Raw genomic sequence first — 10,580 nt, forward strand, 5'->3', positions numbered from 1 at the left:
TTTAAATTGTGGGATCTACACACATTCCAGGTAGTCAGTGCCAGACTTGACTTAAATTGCAGGACAGTCAGCTGGTGTCACAGATTAGGTGTTGGAATGCACCACTACTCTTGTCCAGGATGCAGGCAAAAGAAATATATATGAAGATGTTGAAAAATGGAAGAATACAGGAAACAAGCATGAGAAGAAAAAGCAAAAATAATTTTTAAAAAGTTTTTTAAATGATAAAAAACGTTTAATGAAAGAATGACCACTTTAAGTACACATCTACTCAATCTACAACTAGTTACCAGGGCCTTCTGGATGCCCAAACTTGCACTAGTTACATAGGCAGGAAACACGGAAGAGGAAACTCTGAGACGCTGCCCCCATCCTCACAGGGCTTGGCTGGAGGAACTGGAACACATAGCCCTAAATCTCTTAAAGAAAAATGAAGGGCCGGGCTTGATGGCTCACACCGGTAATCCCAGCACTTTGGGAGGCCGAGGCAGACAGATCACTTGAGATTAGGAGTTTGAGACCAGCCTGGACAACATGATGAAACTCCACCTCTATTAAAACTACAAAAAATTAGCTGGGCATGGTTGCAGACGCCTGTAATCCCAGCTACCCAGGAGGCTGAGACAGGAGAATTACTTGAGCCTGGGAGGCAGAGGTTGCAGTGAGCCAAGATCGCGCCACTGTACTCCAGCCTGGGCAACAAAGTGAGGCTCCATCTCAAAAAAAAAAAAAGAAAGAAAAGAAAAGAAAAATGAAGGGCAGTTTACCACACGTGCCAAGTGAGATGTATATGATGAGAAAGACCATAAAGAAAAAGGTGAGCTGCTCAAAGCCATACAAAGGCAGAACGGGATCATTTCAGTTTTTCTCATCAATGTCTTCTCAGCACTCAGTAGACATTTAAATTCATTAAGAGCAAAGAGAATAAAATGTTCACAGTAATCAAGAAACATGCAGTCATGGGTCACTACTGGAAGTAGCTAGGGCACCAATTCTTTCTCAGAAAATTGGCAACAAATGGCCCTGAATAGGCAATAATTAAACCCAGCCTTTCTTATACAAACTGTATTTCAGGATTAAAAGAGCAGCCATAACTGACAAGGAAATTTTATTATTTTTTTTACGGAAGAATTTCATTTAATAAATGTTTAAAAGATGACAAATTAGAAACATCATCATTTTGTAACCGTAATAGGTTTCTTGCCCAATGCACACAGCAAGTCAATAGGCTGAGACACCAGGTTGCAGCAGACAAAGAGGTTTCATTGTAGGGCTGCCAAATGCAGAGATAGGAGGAAATCTCAAATCCGCCTCCCTGAAGAGTTGGGGGCTAGGGTTTTTAAGGGTTTGGGAGTGGGCCAAAGTGTGGAGATCATTGATTGGTTGAAGAGTGCAGCGTGAAGTCATGGGACAGGGAGAGGAAGAAACTGTGTTCTCATAGTACTGCCGACTCAGTGCCTCTGTTGGGGTCTTCAAACTGGTTGCCATCAGCTGTTCTGCTGGAACTCAGGATCGGAAGAACATCTTAAGCAATTCTTAAACAGAAGCCTTATGTTTGTTTTTTTTTGGTTTTTTTTTTTTTTTTTTTTTTTGAGGCAGGGTCTAGCTGTGTCACCCAGGCTGGAGTGCGGCAGTATGATCTTGGCTCACTGCAAACTCCATCTCCCAGGCTCAACTGATCCTCCTACCTCAGCCTCCTGAGTTGCTGGGACTACAAGCACACACCACCACACCCACCTAATTTTTGTATTTTTTTGTAGAGACTGGGTTTCACCATGTTTCTCAGGCTGGTCTTGAACTCCTGAGCTCAGGTGATCTGCCTGCATCGGCTTCCCAAAGTGCTAGGATTACAGATGTGAGCCACCGTGCCTGGCCAAAAGCCTTATGATTCTAATGTCAGAGATCCTATAGGAACAATGGGGATGTAAATGGTCAGTATCTAGTGCTCCTGCCATTCAGTTACAAGGAAGTGCAGCATGATTAATGCTTAATTACAACAATATTTCTGTCCAGAATTCACGTTAACCCTATGAGGATGGCTTTAATTTTGCAACCTACAATAAAATAAATGATTTAGGCAGAGATTAGCAATGGGTGAAACCATTAGATGAAATGATGGGAAAGGCTATAATGGGGTGGGGGGATGTCACCTCCCAAATCCACAGGGTTTATTTTTATTTTTTTATTTTTAATTTTGAGACAGGGTCTCACTCCGTTACCCAGGCAGGAGTACAGTGGCACAATCACAGCTCACTGCAGCCTCAATCTCCCAGACTCAAATGATCCTCCCACCTCAGCCTCCTATGTAGCTGGGACCACAACTGCACACCACGACGCCTAGCTAATTTTTAAAATTTGTTTGTAGAGACGGGGTTTCACCATGTTGCCAGACTGGTCTCAAACTCCTGATCTCATGCAATCCTCTCACCTCAGCCTCCCAAAGTGCTGGTATTACAGGCATGAGCCACCATTCCTGGTACCAAATCCACAGTTTAATCTCAGTGTTAGCAGGAGGGACAGCCAAACATGGTGTGCCTCCAGGCATGAGACAGTACAGAGCACACAGCACAATCCATTATGTGTCCTTGCCAAATCAATTTTTTAAATTTGACACCAACATTGGCTACGAGAAACAAAAGCAATTGAGTTAGCAAATTCCAGAGAAAATGTATAGGCCAGACAGACTTCAAAGAAAGAGAACAAAATATGGAGAAACCAGGACAGAAATGTGGAAGGGTGTGCATTCTCCTAACCACAAAAGGGAAACAAGCCAAGAACCTAACGAGAATCCAGTTAAACAGAGTTCAAGGTCAAGACCCCAGACCTATAGTTCCACCCCGGTTACCCTAGCAACAAGATCCCCACTTACATCAAAGGAAGGAAGCAATGATTAGACGCAGGACCACTCATGGTGAGTGGCCAATGGCCCAGGGGGCAGTTTAGGAAGAGTTTGAGTGACCGACCACGAACGAGGTCACCAGTGGGGAGAGGTTGTGGATAAAAGGAGCCTGCATGCTGGAGGGCTTTGGCTGCTCTGACCCAAGGCTCCTCCAGCTGAGCTTGGTCAGATTGCAGCAGGTAAGACGCTATCACTCCTCGGTTCCATTCACTGGCACCAGTGCCTGGGATAAACCTCAAACAGGGGAAAGGTGAGGAAGGAAGCTCTCCTTTGCCTGGTACTGCCCTATGTGAGTTGGGCTGGGTGCACTGGAGTGTTGTGTAGACCTGGAGGGAAGAATCTGGCAAGGAGAGCAGGATATGAGGATCCCAGCAACTCAGCCCAACCAGGAGGGTCCCATCCAAGCAACAGTGTCCTGCATGCTCATCTTGGATGGAGTTCCTCAAAGAGGTGCCGTATCCAAGCCAGTGTCCCTTGGGTGTAGGGCCAGGCTGGGAAATGCAGAGGGAAACTCGTCATGTTCCTGAGGGAATGAGGATGTGGGGCTCCAATTGGCAGGGCAGGGAGTTATTGGCAGGAAAAGGGGAAAAGCTCAGCTTGGGGGCAGGGGTGGTTACAAAATAAGATCTTTTGCCAAGGCTCAGCCAGGAGAAAAAGGCTCACAAAGGGCTTAACTGAAGCCCTGGCCAGAAGGGAAAAGATCCCAAAGTTGAAAGAGCAAGATAAAAAGGCCTTGGCATACCTGTGTCCTGGTTGAGGGTCTTCAGGGTTCTTTAGGGCCCAAGGCCGATGGTGGCAGAGTCTACCTAGAACTATGCTTTGTGATGTTCTGAGGAAAGGCTTTCGACTTGTTGGCTATGCTATTCAGTATGGCTATATTGTGCTTTTGAATACATTGGTGGTGTTGTCATGTGTTCTGGACCACCAACGGAGCCTACAATTCAAAATTCAGATATTGTCTTTGCAGAAAATCTTGGTGTACATTTTTATGGTATTCAAAGAGGTGACATTGTGATTGCAAAAAGCCCAAGTGATCCAAAATCAAATATTTGTAAAAAAGTAATTGGAAGGAGACAAAATCCTCGCCACTAGTCCATCAGATTTCTTTAAAAGCCGTAGTTATGTGCCAGTGGGTCATGTTTAGTTAGAAGGTGATAATCTACAGAATTCTACAGATTCCAGGTACTATGGACCTATTCCATATCGACTAATAAGAGGACGAATCTTCTTTAAGTTTCGGCCTCTGAGTGATTTTGAGTTTTTACGTGCCAGCTCCAATGGCCACAGATTTTCTGATGATTGGTAAGCATGTATTCTTTTGACTTGATTATTGTCTCCTATTCATGTGAATTTATTACTCCCATTAAAACCATGTACTTACCAATAAACTATTTGCGATTCAGAAAAACAAAAAAAGGCACAGTGGCTCATGCCTGTAATCCCAACACTTTGGGAGGCTTAGGCGGGTGGATCACCTGAGGCCAGGAGTTCAAGACCAGCCTGGGCAACATGGTGAAACCCCGTCTCTACTAAAAATACAAAAAAAAATTAGTCGGGCATAGTGGCATGCCTGTAATGCCAGCTACCTGGGAGGCTGAGGCACAAGAATTGCTTGAACCCGGGAGGCAGAGGTTGCAGTGAGCCAAGATGGTGCCACTGCACTCCAGCCTGGGGTGATAGAGTGAGACTCCATTTGAAAGGAGGATTTGGCCAGAATGATGGCTAGGATAATGGAAGAATGGGGTGGCCAGCCAGTGACCACTATGAACTTGAAGCTCAATTCCTTCTGACAGCAGGAGAGAAAATGCCACTAAACCCATGGGAGGCAAGAAGGGGTACAGGAGAGCAGAGGAATAGCCCCCCAAAGATGTGCATATCCTAATTGAAAGCAATGGCAAAAACTGTAATTACTTTTGCACCAACCTACTAATCACATGAGTCCTTAGAAACAGAGACCCTTTCCCAGCTGAAGGTAGAGAGATTCACTAGAGAAGAGGCAGGAGACAAACCTGAGCTGCTGTCACTGGTTTGAAGATGAAAGGAGCCATGGATCAGGAAACATGGCACCCTCCAGAAGCTAAGAACAGCCCCAGCCAACATCCAGCATGGAGACAGGGCCCTCTGCCCTGCAACCACATGGAACAGAATTCTGCCCACAAGAGTGAGTCTGGAAGCGGATTCTCCCCAGAGCCTCCAGAAAGGAAGGCAGCCCAGCTGTCACCTTGATTCCAGCCTGGCGGGGCTCAGAGCAATCACCCACATTGCTTGGTTTACGACCCCTTCCTGGCATCACCCCAACCTCTCGATTTCCTCATCACATCTACTACTACTGACACTTATCTCTTGTCTCCCTCGTATAAGGACCCTTGGGATTACATCAAACCCACCAGCATAATCTCCCCCTGCAAAATTCTTAACTTAATCATATCTGCAGAGTCCTTTATGCCATATAAGGTAACATATTCACAGGTTCTGGGGATTAGGACATGGACATTTTGAGGAGGTAATTATTCAGTCTACCACACTGGGTGTATTAGTCTCTTCTCATGCTGCTAATAAAGACATATCTGAGATTGGGTAATTTATAAAGAAAAGCAGTTTAATTGACTTACAGTTCTGCATAGCTGGGGAGATCTCAGGAAACTTGCAACCATGGCAGAAGGCACCTCTTCACAGGGCGGCGGCAGGTGAGAGAATGAGCACTGACCAGAGGAGGAAGCCCCTTATAAAACCATCAGGTCAGGCCAGGTGCAGCAGCTCACGCCTGTAATCCTAGCACTTTGGAAGGCCAAGGCAGGCGGATCACAAGGTCAAGAGATCGAGACCATCCTGGCCAACATAGTGAAACCCTGTCTCTACTAAAAATACAAAAATTAGCTGGGCGTCGTGGCATGCACCTGTAATCCCAGCTACTCCGGAGGCTAAGGTAGGAGAATCACTTGAACTCAGGAGGCGGAGGTTGCAGTGAGCCAAGACTGCGCCACTGCACTCCAGCCTGGCAACAGAGCAAGATTCCGGAAAACAAAAACAAACAAACAAAAAAACACCGTCAGGTCTCATGAGAACTCACTCTCACGAGAACAGCATGGGAAAAACCGGCCCAATGATTCCATTATCTCCACCTGGTCCAGCCTTTGACACGTGCGGATTATTACAGTTCAAGGTGAGATTTGGGTGGCAACACAGAGCCAAACTCTATCACTGGGCATTGGCAAACAGTTAGTATTTAAACCATGACACTAGAGAGAAAACCTAGAAAGTGAGTGTAAACAGAGAAGAACAGGCCTGGGCTGGGCAGTGGCTTACACCTATAACCCAGTGCTTTGGGAGACTGAGGCAGGAGGATTGCTTGAGGTCAGGAGCTCAATGCTGCAGTGAGCTCTGATCAACCCACTGCACTCTAGCCTGGGCAACAGAGCAAGACCCTGTCTCTAAAAAAGAAAGAAAGGAAAAGAACAGCTCCAACGACTGAGACCTGGGGTTTCAATTGCCCCAACCTGTGTCAAACTCTTTTCAAAGACCTCCAAAGTCCCACCTGTTTCTCCTCTCCCCTCTCTTCCTCCCCCATCCAGACAGTCTCTGTGCCCTGGAGAGGAAGAGGAAGAAAATGGCAGCTCACTCCACAATCCCAGTGCCAGGAGGCCTGAAGCCATGATATGCTACAACGAAAGTACCTTAGAAAAAAATTTACAAAAAATTGGCTGGGCGTGGTGGCTCATGCCTGTAATCTCGGCACTTTGGGAGGCTGAGGCAGGCGGATCACCTGGGGTCAGGAGTTCAAGACCAGCCTGGCCAACATGCAGGTAGAGACAGTTCAACTCCTGTCTCTACTAAAAATACAAAAATTATCCAGGCATGGTGGTGGGCGCCTGTAATCCCAGGTACTCCAGAGGCTGAGGCAGGAGAATCACTTGAACCCAGGAGGTGGAGGTTGCAGTGAGCCAAGATCGTGCCACACCAGCCTCCAGCCTGGATGACAGAGCAAGACTCCGTCTCAAAAAAAAAAAAAGAAAAGAAAAAAAGAAAAAATTTACAAAAAATAAAAATATAAATGAAGCCACAATATACCTGGAGCTCTGGGGATGTGGGGCTCCTGGGACACAGCTGTCACCCAGCACACTGGGCAGGAACAGTCACGCCCAGTTGCTGGGCTAACAGCCTCCTGGTGAATTAGGAATGAGGACTCGCCTTTGTCTCTGCTTTGTCAAAATTCCTCCAGGAAATGAGTAAGATAAAATTCATCCCATTCTTGTTCCTCCATGCCCTGCCTCTTCCTTCACTGAGCAGTTTTTCTCCTGCAAACACAATGCTCATGTCAGAAAAAAAAGAGACAGAACTACATCATTCAACACCTACTGATTAAATGCCAACTTCTGAACACTGACATTGGATGCTTCTGACATGCTCTTGATAGATTCACATTTTACAGAGGGGGAAAGGGACTTGGCAGTTGCAGAACTGATTCAAGGCTGCAGAGCTTATAAGAGCCTGGAATTTGATCCGAGCTGGAATTTGATTCTTTCCTATGGTTGCTGTAACAAATTACCGGAAACTTAGTGGCTTAAAACAACAAAAATATATATATTCCATTACAGTTCTGGAGGTCAGAAATCTGAAATGGGCTTCCTTGGTCTTCATTACCTCTAAGATTTGTGTCTTGCGTGCTTTTCAGAGATCCACTGCCTATTTGCAGTGAAGCAAGGTATCAATAGAGCTGCTTCCTTCTAGAGGCTCTAGGGGAGATCCATTCTTTGCCTCTTCCACCTTCTAGAGGCCACCTGCATTCCTCAGCTTGCAGCTGCAATTGCTATAATCTCTGTCTCCATGGTCTCATTGCTTTCTCCTCCTTATACCTCTGGCTTTGACCACCCCACCTCCCAGCCCCACTGCCTCCCTCTTATAAGGACCCATTCCTAAGGTGTATACCCAATGAAAATATATATCTGATATGGCTTGGCTGTGTCCCCACCCAAATCTCATGTCGAATTGTAATCCCCAATGTTGGAGGTAGGGCCTGATGGGAGGTGATTAGATCACGGAAGTGTTTCTCATGAATGGTTCAGCACCATCCCCTTGGTGCTCTTCTCGTGATAGTGAGTTAGTTCTTCAGAGCTCTGGTTATTTAAGAGTGTTTAGCACCTCCCCTGTCTTGCTCCTGTTCCCACCATGTGAGACACCTCACTCCCCTTTGCCTCCTGCCATGACTGGAAGGTTCCTGAGGTCTCCCCAGAAGCAAAAGCTACTATGTTTCCTGTATAGCCTGCAGAACCAGGAACCAATTAAACCTCTTTTCTTTATTAATTACCCAGCAATACTCTTGTATTGCTCTAAAGGAATACCTCAGACTGGGTAATTAATATAATATTTTTAAAAATTTGCACTCACATGTTCATAGGAACTCTATTCATAACAGCCAAAAACTAGAAATGACCCAAATGTTTCAACAACAGAGGAACAGAGAAATAAATTGTGGCAAAGATATGCAATGGAATACTACCTAGCAAAAGAGAAGGAACAAATACCAATAACATGGAACAGCCTCGGCCTCCCAAAGTGCTGGAATTACAGGTGTGGGCCACCACACACAGCTCTGAACCTTCTTTTGTGTCACTCATACATGCACCACCCATTCCTGTACCAGGGTCTTCATGGAAGAAAACTCCAGCTAACTGAACTGCTATCCTGCTATGGAATGTGTCTTTCATACACACACACAGGGACTGACTCATGCTTCCTCTTTACCTGGAATATCTTTACCCCGTATCTTAGCAGACACACTCCCATATCTCAAGCATCATGGCAAACACCACCTCCTCTAAGTCTTCCTTAATCTTCTGAGTGATGTGCACTCTAGGGAAATCTAGCATCTTGGCTTTGGACATATTTCCAAAGCCTATTCCCATGACTATTTCCAAAGACTATGTTGGTCTGTAGGAAGAGAGTTTTGGATCTACCAATAAATCAACTGACATCTCAATGGTTATTGAAGGAGAGTCCATCAGTCTGCAGGTAACCCATGCTAAGATAGAGCTAGAATGAGAACAAGAACTGACAGTTGTATAACTTTGCTGGTTGCTAAAGTATTAAAGTATTGTATGATATGGTGTTTTGGTCCATTCTCACATTGCTATAAATAAATACTTGAGACTGGGCAGTTTATAAAGAAAAGATGCTTAATTGGCTCACAGTTCTGCAAGCTGTACAGGAAGCATGGCAACATCTGCTTCTGGGGAGGCCTCAGGAAGCTTCCAATCATGGTGGAAGGCAAAGGGTGAACAGACAAATCACATGGCGAAAGCAGGAGCAAGAGAATGAGGGCAGGAGGTGCTACACACTTTTAAAGAACCAGATCTCATGAGAACTCATGCACTATTGTGAGAACAGTACCAAGGGGGATGGTGCCAAACCATTCATGGGAAATCCACCTCCATGATCCAATCACTGCCCACCAGGCCCGACCTCCAACATTGGAGATTACATTTCAATGTGAGATTTGGGTGGGAACACACATCCAAACTATCTCATATGCCATGGTGCATTTGCTCTAGGTTTTAAGTTTCTTGAGAGTAGAAATAAAATACGTCTTTGTGGAAGCCAACGCAGCTCCATCTCAGACGCTAATCCACCATATGGGCTTCTGATTAACCCCAGTTCCAAGAAGTCCCCTAAAATTTCCAGTTTATCTATTGTTCCTTGTGGAAGAGCAGGTACTTGCTATAAATCTTGCTCCCAGGTCAAACCACCTTGATGTTTTCTACATCAATTGCCCTAAGCATCCCTTCTGAATCATCCTTTCCTTATGGTATATAAGTCCTGGGTATGGGAGTAATAGTGAAACTGCCTTTGCAAAAATTCTAACACTGAGAAAATTATGACGGTGAAAGAGATCTGACCTAACCAACTCCATCTTGCCTTTAACCTCCAAGCTTCCCTTCTTCACTCCTGGGAATAGGCTGAACTAAATTTGGGGAGGAATTTAGTTTGGAGTTTAGCTTTAAAACAAAGGTGATAAGACTCCTTCCCCAAAAGAAACCCCCTCCTTGCTTAGAGCTCAAACCACCTCTGTAAAATCAACACATTAACCACAAGATTAGAAATTACAGCTCGGGAGTCATGCAGACAGAGGCCACAAGATTCCTAACCTCCCCAGTTGCTCCTGTGGGTAATGTTACTATTGTAAGACCTAGGACTGGTGTTAGAGATAATTTTCAGCCACTGAATTCTGATGGATCAGTTGGTCCCACCCAGACCAGTAAACTGGCTCATCTGGCCTTATGGCCCCCACCCAGCAACTGATGTGGTACAAGAAGACATCTTCAACTCCCTATGATTTCAGCCCCGAACCCACCAATCAACATTCCTCATTCCCTACCCTTCGTCTTCCAAACTATCTTTTTTTTTTTTTTTTTTTTTGGAGACAGATTCTCACTCTGTTGCCCAGGCTGGAGTGCAGTGGCGCAATCTCAGCTCACTGCAACCTCCGCCTCCTGAGTTCAAGCGATTCTCCTGCCTCAGCCTCCTGAGTAGCTGGGATTACAGGCATGTGCCACCATGCCCGGCTAATTTTTTTATTTTTATTTTTTAGTAGAGATGGGGTTTCACCATGTTGATCAGGCTGGTCTCGAACTCCTGACCTCATGATCCACCCGCCTCGGCCTCCCAAAGTGCTGGGATTACAGGC

At 45.5% G+C, this 10,580-nt stretch overlaps 1 pseudogene; it reads left to right on the forward strand.

Moving 5' to 3' along the window:
- Nucleotides 1–3,713: 3,713 nt before the first annotated feature.
- Nucleotides 3,714–4,205, forward strand: LOC115930221 (mitochondrial inner membrane protease subunit 1-like; annotated as a pseudogene).
- The last annotated feature ends 6,375 nt before the right edge of the window (nt 4,206–10,580 follow it).

The sequence above is a fragment of the Gorilla gorilla genome, chromosome 10 (assembly GCF_029281585.2).
Source record: "Gorilla gorilla gorilla isolate KB3781 chromosome 10, NHGRI_mGorGor1-v2.1_pri, whole genome shotgun sequence".
Lineage (NCBI taxonomy): Eukaryota > Metazoa > Chordata > Mammalia > Primates > Hominidae > Gorilla > Gorilla gorilla.